General features: G+C 42.4%; 1 protein-coding gene across 3 annotated transcripts in view; it reads right to left on the bottom strand.

Moving 5' to 3' along the window:
- Positions 1 to 16,582, bottom strand: part of RARB (retinoic acid receptor beta) — a gene marked incomplete at both ends in the record, with an annotated part of 427,229 nt that overhangs the window by 99,913 nt on the left and 310,734 nt on the right. The window lies entirely within an intron of this gene.

The following is a 16,582-nucleotide window of genomic DNA, read 5'->3' on the forward strand; positions in this document are numbered from 1 at the left end:
AGCAATCATTCGCCTTATGCAAGAATTGGGTCTAGCCGGGCGTGGTGGCGCACGCTTGTAATCCCAGCATTCGGGAGGCTGAGACCAGAGGATCGAGGTTCGCGGACAGCCTCAGCTACTTAGTGAGGCCCTCTGCAACTTAGTGAGACCCTGTTTCAAAATAAAGAATAAAAAATAGGGCAGGGGGTGTAGCTCGGAGGTCAAATGCCTCTGGGTTCCATCTCTAGACCCGCAAAAAAAAAAAAAAAAAAAAGGAATTAGGTCTTTTCGGAGCCTTTTCTAAGTTCTTTTATATATTTAGCTATCACAACATTTAAACTATGATTTAAGCTTCAAAATGTTTAGAAAATAATATTTAAAACTAAAAACAAAGCAGAAGAAATGTCTGCCTATTTAATGGTATCCTAGAGATGTGCTGTCCAATAAGGTAGACACTAGTTGTATATGACTATTTACATCAAATTTAGTGAACACTGCTGGGTGTGGTGGCTCATGCTTCAAAGTAATCCCAGTACTTTGGAGGCTGAGAAAGGAGGACTGCAGGTTTGAGGTCAGCTCAACAACTCAGTGAGCCCTTAGCAACTTAGTGAGACCCTATTTAAAAAAAGAAAGGCTAGGGATAGAGCTCAGAGATGGAGTGCTCTTGGGTACATCCCCCACCCTGCCACACACATAGTGACTATTAAATAAGGTCAAAAATTCATTTTCTCAATGGTATTTGCTGAATTTTAAATTTTGGCACATATGGCTACCATGCTGGACAAAACATATAAGAATATTTACATCACTACAGAAAGTTCTGCTGGTCAACACTGACCACCATGTCCACCAAAGGGTCATTTAATGACCTTAGGAAATGTAGCTTTGTTCAGTTTACTGTTTATTATTGACTGGACCTAGACTCTACAACGATTGTAGGTGATTGGTAAATTACAAAACTTTATGTCTAGTGTAGGTACAAAGAATTTCTGCCAGATGTAAAATAATATCAAAGATTATTGTATTTGTTTTCTTATAGGGCATTGACCTCTTTGCAGCTAACTTTGCGATCTGATTTCAGCATTCTATGTTTCTTTCGCCATATCTATCGATTGATCCATCTACCTACTGAGATATTTTTCATGTGTCATCCTTTGAACAAGCTTTGTTATCTACAATTCCCTTCATTAATGAGTTATATCTTTTTTTGTTGTTATTGTTGAAATAGTGGTAGTACTGGGGATTGAGCCCAGGGGCATTCTATCTCTGAGCTATGTTCCCATACTTAAAAAATTTTATTTCTATTTCATCTAGAGTTCCTCCTATGACCCATTTCTCCCTAACTCTCACATATTAGGGAAAGCATCTGATTTCTTATTTTTTGTGACTGACTAATCTCACTTAGCATAATGTCCTCCAGTTCCATCCATTTCCCTGAAAATGATGTAATTGAGTTTTTTTTTTTGATGGCTGAGTAAAATTCCATTGTGTACATATCCCACAGTTTTGTAATCCATTCACCTATAGAGGAGCAAACAAGACGACCTAAATGAGGGGATGGGAGGGGGGAAGAAGGAAATTCTCTAAAACACGCAATGTACTTAAACATATCGAGGTCAACCGCTAAGCCAAGCAAGGGAAGGAGGGACGGGGAGGGAATAGGATGGGAATTGGGTAGGGGTTAAATCAGTGATGTGTACATGTCTGTACACACAAGTTTTTTTACCCCAATAGGATATATGAATATAATGCACCAATAAAAAATTTAAAAAAATTATTTCTAAACAAAGCCTAAGTTACCATGCTGGCCTTGAACCTGCAATCCTCCTGCCTCAGCCTCCTATGTACTAAAATTAAAGGCCACTGGAGCTGGCTAATGAGTTCAATACATTTTTAACATATTTGAATATTTTGAGTTTTTATTATGTTATTATTTAATTTTTTGAAAATTATATTTTAACCCCCCAAAAATTTCTCCTGGCTTCTCTGAGATGCTTTAAAACTCCAGCAGACTTCCGATTCCACAAGCAGGCGCCCTCAGTATTCTCTCCATCCCTGCCACGCTGATTCTTTGCTTGTTGAAAGCACGGATGAATAAATAATGCGTCGTGAAGGGCATATCTGCTATCATTTCTCTCTTTTAATTGCCCCACAGAAACCTCTCCGCCACGCTAAGTATTAAAAGCGAGGAGCTTCGCCTTATCAGTGTGATGTGACTTATCCTTACACTGGAAACAGTTCTACTGAATGTAAGAAACACACCACTAACGGTACGGAGCACAGAATAAGCCTTGGTATCCGATTGCAGCTTTGCCTGTAGTACATTAACAGAGCAGGACCCAGAACTAACAACTTTCAAAGCTAAGGCACATTAGCAAAGAACGCTCGTGTAACGCACATTGTGTAGGGTATTTCTGAGGGCACCCTAGGATTCTACTGTCTAAGTAAACATATTTTTACTGGCATGGTTCAACTGTAAGCACCTGGAAATCTGGTTTAAGTTTGCAGGTCCGGTCACATATCCTAGACACACACACACACACACACACACACACACACACATTTTCCAAGAAAACACAGCTTTTTTTAGACCTCTGGAGCTACAAATATGCTCAGAATCTAAAATAACAGGTTACAAAGATTCCGAAACCCCGGCGGAACCTATGCAGAGCAGTCACCTCAAAACATATTTTCCCCTGCAAGAAATACCTGCGGGTCACTTTTGACCGCCAGATGTACAAACTCAATTGACAGAAACTTCCGTGGCTCTTCTGCCAAAGAGCAGAGACACGATGAGACAGAAAATATCCAGCTTTTTCTGGATGTGTAAAAATAAATAAGTAAAGGTGAGGTGCGGGCAAAGGTGACCTTCTCTGTTTATTAAAAACTGAGTATTTGGTTCAGCAGATTCTCAGCGAGTGATCGGGGAGCAGGGGAAAAACAATCTCATCCTGCTCAAATGAAAGAAGAAGGCAGAACTGAAGAAGTTTATAGGTTACTAATTAGCCAGTCAGTGTGGCTCAGTGACATTGACGGCAGAAACTAAATAGGACTTCTTGGTTTTCCAAATCAGGTGTTTGGCTGGATTTCAGGAGAAGGTCTAAGTTTCAGTAAATCATTTCCACCGGGGTAGAAAACTCGCTGACTAAAACCTTGGCTGTTAAGAGACCTTTATATGCAGGTTAGGTAAACAGAAATGGCCTCTGAGCACAGAGAAGTCTGCACCCTATACACCCGCAGTCATCAATATGAATCGTATCATAACCTTGGACCCCTATTGACCACGGCTTTTAAGAGTGTGTGTGTGTGTGTGTGTGTGTGTGTGTGTGTGTGTTAAGAGTGTGTGTGTGTGTGTGTGTGTAAGGGGCATATTCCCATGCCATCCAAATTTTATTAACTTCCTATTTTCACAGAGATGGACTCATCCCTTTACTTTGAACAGTATTTAAAACAGAAACTTTTCATCTCTGGCTTAATTGGGAAATCCAGCACTGAGTGTCCACATCAGAAGGCGCTCATAAAATAAATAAAAGAAAGTCAAATCATACAGCATTCAGATGTTATTTCACCCCCGAGGGATACTGGATCCACTAAAGTCAAGGAACCCCAGGCCGCCTCACTCCGGGCGAAACGGGAGCTGGGCAGGGGTGGGGTGGGGGGTAGATATCAGCACTGGCTTGAGACTTTCTCTTGGAGGAATTCAGAGCAATTCGTTTCCCACTATTTCAGGTTTGTCAGTGGGGATTTTTCTGTTAACTATGACTTGTGTGGTCAGTTACACACACACACACACACACACACACACACACACACACACCTTCTGCTAGCTACTCATGACTTGTTTTAATTGACGTGACTTCTCTTGGTTAAATAGGTCACGAGGTAATTAATTATTATTATTTTGTGGTACTAGGGTTGAACCCAGGAGCATTCTACCTCTGAGCTACACCACCGGCCCTATTTTTTATTCTTTATTTGGAAACAGGGTCTCTCAGAGTTGCGAAGGGCTTCACTAAGTAGCTGAGGCTGTCTGCGAACTTGAATCCTCTTGTCTCAGCCTCCCAAATGCTGGGATTACAAGCGTGCGCCAGCCACCCTGCCTGGCTATGAACCGGTTATGACTTTTCTTGACGAACGTGAGGTCTCTTGATTGTGTTGGATAACCATGACTTCTGCTGTTTTTAACAGTCAACACTTGTAACACGACTAACACTAATTACTTAGATCAAGAAGATAGATCCGTATCGCAGACTGAGTCAAGTACTTTGAAACCATAGATTTTTCAACTTTTCTTATCTTATGCTCTTGTAATCTGGCTATCAAAGAACCGGTGTCCAACCAAAAAGGGGGAAACCCACACACGTTGGATATTAAATATATAAAGCCATGTGTGTGTAGTAGAGCCACCTGGTTCTTGTTTAAACAGTAATCATGGAATGTTTCTATCTTATACATATTATTTCTACTTTACCCAAGAGTACGAAGCACCATTTTCCCAACACATCTCTTATTATCTACACTGCAGAAATAATTATATTTTTATTTATTTTTTTGTGGTTACTGGGGATGAAACCCAGGGGCTCTCTACCTCTGGGCTATACCCCCAGCCCTATTTTTATAATTTATTTGGAAACAGGGTCTCACTAAGTTGTTGAAAGCCTCACTAAGTAGCTGAGGCTGGCTTCGAACCTCTGTGATCCTCCTGTCTCAGCCTCCCAAGTGTGGGGATTACAAATGTGAGCCACCACGCCCAGCTCAGAAACAATTCTAAAACAAAAGAAAAGATCACGGTGGTGGATGCCTATAATACCAGTACTTGTGAGGCTGAGGCAGGAGGATTGCATGTTTGAGGCCAAACTTGCAATAATGTAGTGAGACTGTTTCAAAATAAAAAATAAAAAGGTCTGGGGGTATATCTCAGTGGTAGAGTGCCCCTGGGTTCAATCCCCAGTACAATAAAAAAGAAAAGATAAAGATAATTTTATCTCTTATAGCTAACTAGCCTACTTTACCTAACTACCTATAATCCCTAATTCCCTTGCTGAACTAGTCTTAAGTCACAAGTCAGTAAAAGATCTGGAGATAAGCAGTCGGCTCCCTCCCTTCCTCATATTTTGGTATGGGATTAAGCTGGGTTACCTTCTCTCTTCAAATATTCTCAAATCATTGGTTCAGATTTTTTCCCCCTCTCTGGGTATCCCATATCATCTTCTAGATTTTAGATGTTATCACACATAAAATTTCCCACCATCTTCCACAGAGGGTAATTTTTGGTCTAGAGACTGGCCTAGCCTAATTAAGAATTAGTCTCTAGATCAGGTGCATGTGGATTTGATTTCTGACTTTGCCATTTATGACCCATGTGACTTTGATTGAGTTATGCTAAAGCCTCAGTTTCTCATCTGTAAAAAAACAAATTATAAAACTGTCTACCCTCCAAAGGGATCATTGTGTGTACCCAGCAAGAGAATGCATGCAAAACATTAGCATGTCACGTTTTAGAAAGTTTAAGAATATTACAGGTGCCCAATGAGTAATAGCTACTATTATGAACAAAACTGTGTTCTGAATCTCTGAGCAATATGGGCTCCCGTAGGTAGATAACCCCATGATTTCAAAAGCCATCTCTATAATCATTCATTCACTCATTAAGCCACTCATACCAAATAATTAGAGAAAATATGGTAGGCTTTCTTGGGAGCATATAAAGGAGTGTCAGACATGGCCCCATCCTTTCCCAATCTATAAGAAACAAAGACAGGTGGACAGTGTGTAGCAACCAGTTGTGATGAGAACTTTAATGGAAACAGAAAGTGAAAAATGCCCGGTATAGTTTCTGATGTATAGTAGGTAAGCGTAAAGTACTGAATCAATGAAGGCCACAGGAATTCAAATGAGTTAGAGCAGTGACATGTGACCCTAGCTCTAATGAAGGGGTAGGTTCGAATGGCAGGCTTCTCCCCAAGAGGAATATTATGGGTAAGCAATGGGGGTCACAGATAAGAAAATGCAAGGCTTGGCCAGCAGTCCAAGTGGGCAGAGACATGTATGCTGGGGGTGTGTACGTGTAAGACACAGAGAGAAGAGGAAGTTGATGTTCAGACTGGGGAGACCTTAAAGGCATGCTAAGCGTTTGTTTAATAGGGAGACCGTATACTCTTCCATGCATGAGAAGATAGGATCAGAGTTATATTCTGCCAAGACTGCTTATGGAGCTGTGTGCCATTGAACCAATCATGTACTTATTTAACAGGCATGGAAGTTAGATATTGAGCTCTGGTACCCATACAAATACCTGCTACCCTGAGCCAGCCCTTGGGTCTGGGCAAGAATGTAGCCCAAGAATCCTTGCTGTCTCAAATAACAGTGCAGTCTGCTGACTCACTTAATCATACACTTTGCTGGTGAGGATTCAAAATGTGCTGTTCTGAGTGGAAGTTATTTTTTGGCCTATGGCATTCACATATGGCTTAACATGTGTAGAATGTATTACAATTGCTTGAAGAAAGGCACCAAGTAAAATCTTTTATTTTAATTTTTTTGAGAAAGGCAATCTGATACTATATCTAGTCATAAAAAAGCACTGGGTCAAGAGAAATTCACCAAAAACCAGTTGGGGAAGCACATCTATTTAAACTGAAGTGCTGCCAACTTGATCTCTTTCCCACGTAAAGTTCAAAAGGGTAATTTCTCTGGCTAGAGCAAAAGAAAGGCAAAGAATGCAAAGAGCCTTCCTGAGTCCTTTGCTCTCTGGGCGCTCGACGGAAAAGATCCCAACCCCATCTCGATCAGAAGGTAAGCAGACAGCAGCACAGCTCACAACAGCCCAAGCATGAAATCAGCCTCGGTGTCCACTGACAGATGAATGGATTACAATCCTATGGGACAGACACACAGTGGAATTCTACTCAGCAGTAAAGAAGAAAAACAAACTACGTCATATACAGGAAAATGTTTGGACCTGGAGAACGGTGTGTTAACTGAAATTAGCCAGTCACTGAAAGCGAAGGGCTACGTGTTTAATAAAAGAGACGCTCCAGTGGAAGAAGGAGGGTATTGGGTGGAGGATGGGGGGTGGGGAGGGAGAATTAATGTAGGAAACGATTCCACCGAAATCATATACATCTGTGAAAATACCAACGCCAATCTCAAAATCCTAAATGGTGACAGGAAGGAGTGGAGCAGGAGCCGAGAGAAAGTCCACAAGGCGCTGTGTGCGTGTGTCACTATCGGTATTAACTACATTATGACGTGAGACTAAAATGCACCAATAGAAGTATATAAAAAAATAAGAAGGTGAGCAAGTGACTGCCCCGGATAAGCAGTCATTTACCCACCCAGCAGTACCCCGGCACGGTGCTGTTGACCCCGGGCTGCACCGAGTAGCCAGTTCCCATTAGCAGCCAGAAGCAGAATTGTTGCCAGTGGGAGGCAAATGTGAAATAATTCTGTCACCGCCACTTTGGGAAACATGGTTTTGAGACCAGGAAACACGTTGCCTTAAACAAACAAAAAAAAAACACCCTTCGGAGTGAGGGGCAGCCTCTGCGTGACAACCTCGGAACAGTTATTAATAGTGAGATTTGGAAGGAGAAAGAGAAAAGTGAAGACCTTTTCACCCCACTGAGAAACAATGGGTGAGAGGGAGGGAGAAAGCCCAAAAACAGCCTACTATTTTGATGACCCAGAGTTTCCGCGGAAGAAGGGAAGGTGGGCACAGACCTAGGGCAAAGCATCTGAAGCTATCACGTTAGGGAGGGGGGCTCAGTGCTCAGCCAGAAAAGGAAACCGACGCAACGCAGAATTAAAATAAGAAAGTCGACTGTCCCAAGGGGCACAGGCTCAGAGCTGTTTATTTATTTTTTATTTATTTAAAATAAATAAATCCCGAGCCGGGCGTGGTGGCGCACGCTTGTATTCCCCGTGCTTGGGAGGCGGAGACAGGAGGATCGCACAGGTTTGAAGTCAGCCGCGCTGGCTTAAGAGACCCTGTTTCCAAAAATTAAAAAGTAGGTCTGGGAGTGTAGCCCGGAGGTAGACAGGTTTCCGGGAATCCCAGTACCACCAAAAAACAAAAATAAATAAATAAATAAATAAATAAATAAATAAATACATAAATCCCTGCCAGGAATCGGTTTCATTGTTGGAATTTAATAAATAGATGACCATTAATTAATAATAAATAGATGACCATTCATTAATAAATGAATGACTATAAAGACTGAAGGGCTCTGACCAGACCAGCCAGAGCTCCTATAAGGCCCATTATTCCATGGTACTTTTTGTTACCAACTTGGAAGGTGTCTGTTCTGTCCTTTCCTTAGAATCTCACTGTATATTTAGATCTCACTATCTCCTTTCAGCACCCTCGGACTGGAAGCCTTCTCAGCACACTTACTCATGCCCAGGTGAGAAAACCTGTGTTGTGTGTGTGTGTGTGTGTGTGTGTGTGTGTGTGCAGTTCCTAGAAGATGGTTCTAAAGAAGGCAGTGGTTACAGACTTAGCAAGAAAACTGTCACTGTGGGAACGAATCATTCCTGAAGAGTATGATCATGGCATTTTCCCAGACTTTGTCAGGTGAACCTCTGTAAGCTCAACCCCTATTGGACCCAGAGGCCATAGTTCTCAATCCTTTTAATCCTCAATTAATTAAAACTCCCTGGGAATACCAAAGAAAAGGCAGGCCACGTTCTCAGCTGAGAACCTGAACTCACATCACCAGAGATCAAGGTCTAAACTTCCAAAGTCTGTGATGTTCCAGGAAGGCACAGAGCCAACACATTCAGTTCACAATGTTCTTAATTTTAGAAGAACATGATCCAGGGAAGAAATGCCGCTGGGTAATATAAACTGGAAGCTGGCCCCAAGGAGAGATTATTCTGTTGTATTTAAAAAAAACATTTTAATTTAGGTGCAAAAAAAGTCTTTTTATATTTCCAAAGCATGACCTTTGAATAAAACAATTTTTCTAAATGACCAGGTTATCAGATGAGTCTTATTAGCATAATCCCATTCTAATTGGTAGGCAGCAAATCCATGAGGTCTGGTGACTAGTCATCTAAGCAGAGTTTATAGGGAGAGAGTTCGCTAGCCAGTAAATGCTGCTGGTTAAACTATTTGAAAAAAGGTGAAGAGGTTTGTTCTGGGCAGGGCTCACTTTATAGGCATTTGATCCCTGAGGACTCTCTGGGTCGCATACTTAGAAGGGTCTCGTGCTTGGCTTATTGTTCAGTTGTGACTGCCTTGAAATTCTAAATTAAGCAATCTTTCATCTATCTGTTTTTGTTTGTTTTTCAGGAGATCATCGGTTCCATTTTGTACGGGGCACTGCAAAAGACAGAGCCAATCCTGACTCTACGGTACCGTCAATAGCAAGAGTTTGCAAAATTTTCCCTTCGTGAGGATGTGGAATCCTCAGAGGGTCTCTCTGCTCTTCGGGCCAACCTTAGGGCCACTTAAAGACTGTAGATCAGATGGAATTAAATCATCACTACAGTCACACTTATTCTCCCCAGGATTTCCTTTGGGATGCCTCTGAGAAATTCCATTCCCTCAGCAAGAGCCAGAAAGGAAAACCTTTCAGGAGTCATTTTATGTTTTGCTACCACGCTTTGCTTCCTGTGGAGGGGACTCTGGGATGCAAAGGGAGTGTGTGTGTGTGTGGGGGGGGGGGAGATGAGGAGAACACAAAGAACTTTCTAGAAATTGGATAAGATTTCCTCCCAAGAAGCATACACACCTAGGCAGAATTTCAGGAAGATGCCCAGCTCTCTTGCAGACCTCTGTTTTCTGACTTGCACTTGGGAGCTCTCAAAATGAATGAATTTAAAAGAAGTAAAGAATATCGGGGCAGGGAAGTTCGAACATTGGTTATCCCACGAATTTCTGTGCAGCACGTTAAATATCGTACAGATGGTATCTAGGGAGCCTCTTCATCTTTCTTTCAAGTGTTTGGGTTAAGATGAAGTAGAAGAAACAGTAATGACCAGGAGAGGTAACGCCTTCTAAAATAGAAGGCTTCCCTGGGATCCACAGGGCCTTCTCAAAACCTGGTCTTCAGATCCTAAACTGACTGGAAACATCTGTTTTCTAGGTTACTTGGGTCACTTATTCTGTGCCCTTCCACAGCGAAACCCATAGTTACCGATTTATTATCAGGATTACTCTAAATAGAACAGGGCGAGGAGCCAGTGCGTTTTAAGTTCTTAACTTCTCAATTATTACACGAAGAAAAGGCACCAAAATAGCTCCTAAGCTACAGCCCAGGAGTTAGCAGACCCCCGTTGTGTCGCCCATTAATTATGAAACCTCATCTGGATCCAAATCTATGATTCTCAGCTGCACTAAAAGAGGAGGGGTAGGGGGAAGGAGAATGAAAGAGTCAAAACATGCTCAAATATACTTAAACTCCTCGCCAAAGAGCCTGCATTTTAGAATGTCTTTTAGAAGTCTGGTATGCAACATTTGCCATCCGCAAAGCCAGGGCTTAGCTCTATCATAACACACGGGTTGATGACAACACGTGTCGCCATGGCAACTCGGCACCGCGCATGATTCAAAGGCCTCTCACGAACGCCGATCATTACGATGCACTTACGTCGTTTTATGACATTGAAGGACCTAAACGAGTGCAGAAAAAGAAATGCCCGGCCACGGTGTGCTGGACGTTTTGTTTTGTTTTCCTTTTCTTTCAAGTTAATTTAATTTTCAGGGCGAGTTTGCGATCTTCCCGCCGGAATTTTTCTCCCTTATTTTATACGTAGCAGAAGATCCCAAACTTGAAGTAAACAGGAAGGAATCAGGGAAAATGTAAGGGCAAGACAAGGGACGCCAGTCAGCCATTTACACTGAATCTTCAAAAGTCTGACAACTGGAAAATAACAGGCTTTATGGGATGGAGCCTTCTGCTTCTCTTCACCAGGGACACTGTTCTGTCACAGCAAAATCTCACTGAGTTTGTTGAGAAAATATTTCTTGAGCTCCAGCTCTCGAAATGGATATCTGTCCTTGTATGGAAAAGCCACGCTGGCTCCAGGCTAAGGTCTGATAACGCTTAAGGGCGCCATCCCAAATCGTGAGGTCTGCACACTGGGATCATGGGAGAAAAGGGCTGAGAGCTGCTCATGGCTCCATCCGATCACGTTATCCAGCCGCTCCAAGCCTGGCGTGTTCCCTCTCTGCCCTGTGTCTTTGCACCTGTTTCACCCTAGAACTCCCGACCTTGTCTCCCCGGTCATGGCCACTCAGTCTCCATCAACACAGCTCCCAGGAGGGGTCAGGCTGCCAAGAAGCTCCGGCTACCAGTGTAAAGACTCTTCAGTGTTGCCATGGGAGAGCTGTGTGTCTCCTGCCTTAGGACAGGAGGCCCTTGCAGGTCAGGGTGCATTTTAATCAGTTGAGTGATAGAGCACGTACAGCTCTTATGATTAAAGTTTAGGTAATAACCCATGGGACTGGTATTCCAAGCAAAGAAAGGAAAAGACACATGGGCAAATGTGTCCAATAAATATCTACCAAATATCATAAATGTCACAATGTCAGGCGTGGTGGTGCACGCTTGTAATCCCGCGCTTGGGAGGCGGAGACAGGAGGATGGCGATGGTTCGAAGTCCGCCTTGCTGGCTTAAGAGACCCTGTTTCCAAATAAATTATTAAAAAAAAATAGGTCTGGGAGTGTAGCCCAGAGGCAGAAGGGTTTCCAGGACCCAGGGTATCACCAAAAAAAAAAAAAAAAAAAAAGTCACAATGGAGAAGTATCATAAACATCACAAAGACCAAAATACTGTGTGTGTGTGTGTGTGTGTGTGTGTGTGTGTGTGTGTGTGTGTTACTAGGGATTGGACCCAGAGGCATTCTTTTATTGAGCTATACCCCCAATCATATTTTATTTTTTATTTTGAAACAGGGTTTCACTAAGTTGTGGAAGGCCTCATTAAATAGCTGAAACTGGCTGCAAAGCTATGATCCTCCTGTCTCAGCCTCCCAAGTGCTGGGATTGCATGCGTGTGCCACCATGCCTGGCCCCAAATTCTTTAAGTTTAAGGGAAAGAAAAAGGAAGTTATTTTTCAACAGTAAAACTCTAATGTCATAACTTCAAGGCAGCGATATTAATTTAGTGATTTATTCCAGCTCCCTTTCTTTCTTCTTCCAAATTAGCCAAAAATAGGCTCAAATTTCACCAAGAGGCTCCTTTTTCCTGATCTTTAAAATTAAAGTAGCTATATTATATCAGCACGGTGCCAAGGTCTAAAATCAAATTGTTCCCCAATGCAAAAGGTAAAGTTCTTTTAAACAACTTGAACTTGCCTGCAATTAGCACATTATAGCTTCTACCTAAGCACCGTGCTATATAAAAACACACTCCCGGAGCTGCTGCTATTTCCAAGGCCTTAACTTTTACACGTTCGGATCCTATTTTGTAAAGAGAAAATTTAGCAGAACACTTAGAATTAATTTCTTAAGTGTACTCCTCTGCTCTTCTGTTTTATACCAGATTATCGTTGATTAAAAAAAAAATAGAGTAGCACCCTCTCCGTTACATCAGAGGTAAGGGGAGAAATAGCCTCCGTCATAAAAGAAGTACCTGCCAATTAGTTAAGATTGTTCTCCGGTTTTCAATTAAAGGCAGCCTAATGGATATAGGGGGACCTGTTTTATTTTTCCTGACAGAGCTTTTATTTTTAAACCCTTCGCTTCATTTTCCAAAACTCCTGGCTTTAGAGAGAAGCCGCTTATATCTTGAGTGAAAAGTCGTACTCTCCTTCTTCCATTTCCTGTACCCAAACTGCATTGTTTTTCCTTCTTGGTGGCTACTTCCCATCTGGCCTTACGAAGCTTCCTGCTGCCTGGGATGGGTTTGTCCAGAGATGGGGGGGTCCCTGAGGTTACAGCCTGCTCCTTGGGATGGGTGAGAGACAGACAGACAGACAAGCTTTGGGGGTATCTCTGGCTTTGCTTTCTTCAGACCATGGTCCCATTGACCCTCCTGTCTCCAGAAGGACTAAAGAGATAACTTGGGAGGGCATGTTTACTTTGAACACATCCCAAAGTACTTAGTCTCTCCGAAGCATTTGCCTGCGTGTGGAATGTGGAGATTAGTCTCCTCATATCAAACACGACTGAACATTTCCTTGGACGTGGTTGGCTTTCTCCCTTAGAACACACACATTTCCAGGGTGGATATTTTTATCCAAAGTTTTCTCCAATGAATAATTAGAAAATGTCTACAGTCAGGTGTGTGTGTGTGTGTGTGTGTGTGTGTGTGTGTGTGTGTGTGGAAGAGCTCAGTTTCCATAAATCACAGTTAAACTACATTCAAACACCAAAGGACCAGACAACCTTCTGTGAACAGTTTGGCAGTTTTATTTCTACAGGACAACACTGTCCCCAGACTTGGAGGGCAATGTCCCTCACTGCCACCAGGAATTTCAACAGCTGGACCAATCCCTCAGGGTTGGAAAAATCTGAGTCATATTAGCCTGATAATTTGAGATTTAGCATGGTCTGTAGAAGGTAGGAATAATGTATCATATAGTAATTCCTGTTTATTCTTTGCCATTGCCTGAGGTTTCCAAGAAAATGAAGGGCACGTCCAAAAGCCCCTCAGAAATCTGAATTAATTTGTAGCTGCAAGTTCCCAAACGGCTATTATGAGCTTGCTTACCCACAAGTATTTCAGAACAGCCTCTCTTTTAATTTTTAATTTTTAGCCACGCGGTGCTCCAAAAATATCCCGACCTGAATCGGCGCCCCTCATCTTGTTATCTTAATGGGGGAAGGCTCGAGTATCCTGCTGGCCATTCCACATTAGGTGTCCTCATTTACAGATTGAAAAAAAAAAGTGCCGGACATAAATTATTTAAAATCTATTGTATCAGTGTGTGTTCTGTAAGCATTCGCTACCTGCAAAGCCGACAGATTATTTTTCACTTTTAATTATGTTGCTACCTTATCTGCTGGGCTGAAAGCAGAGAGCGGTAGAAGAGACCACATCACACACCAAGGGCTGGAGGGTCTATTATTTAAAGCCAGAGTAACCCATTTAGCGGACTTAACTTTAACACCCTGGAAGGCAGGGGAAACCTGGAGCTGCTATTTACGTTTGTAATGTGTGTCTATTACTGTGTCAATAAGAATGAGGTTAGGACAGGGCCCGGCTCCTTAAAGAAGCTCCTAGAGACGGAGTCAGAGAGCCAGATACTTTCCATCAGCAGCCAGGCAGGCACAAAGGAAGCCGCTGCCTCTGAATGAGCGGGGAACCTGCCTAGCACTCTCCGGAATCCCAGCCCTGTGTTAAAGTAACATACACCAGAGGAGATCAATAGTAACCCCCTTGGCCTGATCTCAACCTTGTCTTAATTTAGAAAATATATTTGAAGCATTAAGATATATATTCAGACAATAAATTGGCTAGTATGTGATTAGAACCTGATTGAAATAAAATGTGCATAGGGTACAAAGATTCATTCCTAGAAACTCAGTCCTCCTCTTATTTTATTTTATTTTATTTTATTTTATTTCAGTACTGGGGATAGAACCCAGGGGCATTCTACCTCTGAGCTACATCCCCAGCCCTATTTTTCTTTTAGTCTTTTTAAATTTTTTGAAACATGGTCTCACTGAATTGTGAAGAGTCTCGTTAAGTAGCTGAGGCCGTCCACGACCCATGATCCTCCGGTCTCCGCCTCCCAAATGCTGGGATTTCGAGCATGATCTACCACACCTGGCTCTTCCTCCTCTTTTTTTTTTTTTTTTTTTTTTTTTTTTTGGTGGTACTGGGGTTCCTGGAAGCCCTTCTACCTCCGGGCTACACTCCCAGACCTATTTTATATTTTTGAAACAGGGTCTCTTACGCCAGCGCGGCTGGCTTCGAACCTGCGCGATCCTCCTGTCTCCGCCTCCCAAGCGCGGGGACTACAAGCGTGCGCCACCACGCCCGGCTTTCTTCCTCCTCTTTTTTAATGTCCAAGAACATCATTAAAAAATATGTGGATGTGCTGGGTGTCGCGATGCACACCTGAAATTCCAGTGACGTGGGAGGCTGAGGCAGGAGGATTGCAAGTTCCAAGGCATCCTGGGCAACACAGCAAGAAGCTGTCTCAACCTACAATAAAAAGGGTTCTGGAGCCGGGCGTGGTGGCGCACGCTTGTAATACCCGCATTTGGGAGGTGGAGACAGGAGGATCGTGCGGGTTTGAACCCAGCCTCTTTGGCTTAAGAGACCCTGTTTCCAAATTAAAAAAAAAAAAAAAAAAAAAAAAAAAAAATATATATATATATATATATATATATATATATATATTATATACATATATAATAGGTCTGGGAGTGTAGCCCAGAGATAGAAGGGTTTCCAGGAACCCCAGTACCACCAAAAAAAAAAAAAAAAAAAAGGGTTCAGGATGTATGTAGCTCAGTGGTAGAGTGCCACTGGGTTAAATCCCCGATTAAACACACATACACACACACACACACACACACACACACACACACAATTAAATTTAAATAAAGCATTTTAAAAGGGCTGAGATTGTAGCTCAGTGGTAGAGAACCTCTGGGTTAAATCCCCAGTCACTAACACACACACACACACACACACACACACACACACACACACAGACATGCAAACACACAAGTTTAAATTTAAATTATAAAAGGAACTTGGGATGTAGCTCAGTGGTAGAGAGTCTCTTAGTTAAATTTCTAGCACCTGGCTGGGCATAGTGGCGCATGCTTGTAATCCCAGCATTTGGGAGGCTGAGACCAGAGGATCATGGTTCGCGGACAGCCTCAGCTACTTAGTGAAGCCCTCTGCAACTCAGTGAGAACCGGTTTCAAAATAAAAGAATAAAAAATAGGGCAGGAGGTGTAGCTTGGAGGTCAAATGCTCCTGGGTTCCATCCTCAGACCCGCAAAAAAAAAAAAAAAAAAAAAAAAAAAAAAAAAAAAAAAAAAAAATTCTAGCACCCCCCCACACACAATTAAATTAAAACAAAAAAAGACAAGGGGATGTCACTCAGTGGTAAAGTACCCCTGGTTCACTCCCCAGTACCTAGACGGAGCGGGGAGTCAAAACTGCACAGATGGGCTGGGTATGTCAATACGTACCCCAATATACCTCACCATTATTGGGTTTCAAATAAGTTTTCCAAACCCAGCAACTCAGGAATTCTTTTGTATGAACTGATAGAATATACACAGATGGAGTCCACAGAACTGATGTGGGTGGACGTGGTGATCTGGTCAGATACCTATAATTCCAGGACTTATGAACCCGAGACAGGAGGACCACAGACTCAAAGTTAGTCTCAGCAACTTAGTGAGAGAAACCCTGTTTGAAAATATAATGCGGGGTATAGGGGCGCACGCTTGTAATCTCAGAATTTGGGAGGCTGGGGCAGGAGGATCACGGTTCGAGGACAGCCTCAGCTACTCAGTGAGGTGCTTTGCAACTCAGTGAGACCCTGTTTCAAAATAAAGAATAAAAAGTAGGGCTGGGGGTATCACTGAGAGGTAGAATGTCCCTGGGTTCCATCCTCAATACTGCAAAAAAAAAAAAAAAAAAGAAAAAAAGAAAAAGAAAAGATAAAATAAAAGGGCCA

This window comes from Muscardinus avellanarius (assembly GCF_963383645.1).
Source record: "Muscardinus avellanarius genome assembly, chromosome: 18".
NCBI classification, from domain to species: Eukaryota; Metazoa; Chordata; class Mammalia; order Rodentia; family Gliridae; genus Muscardinus; species Muscardinus avellanarius.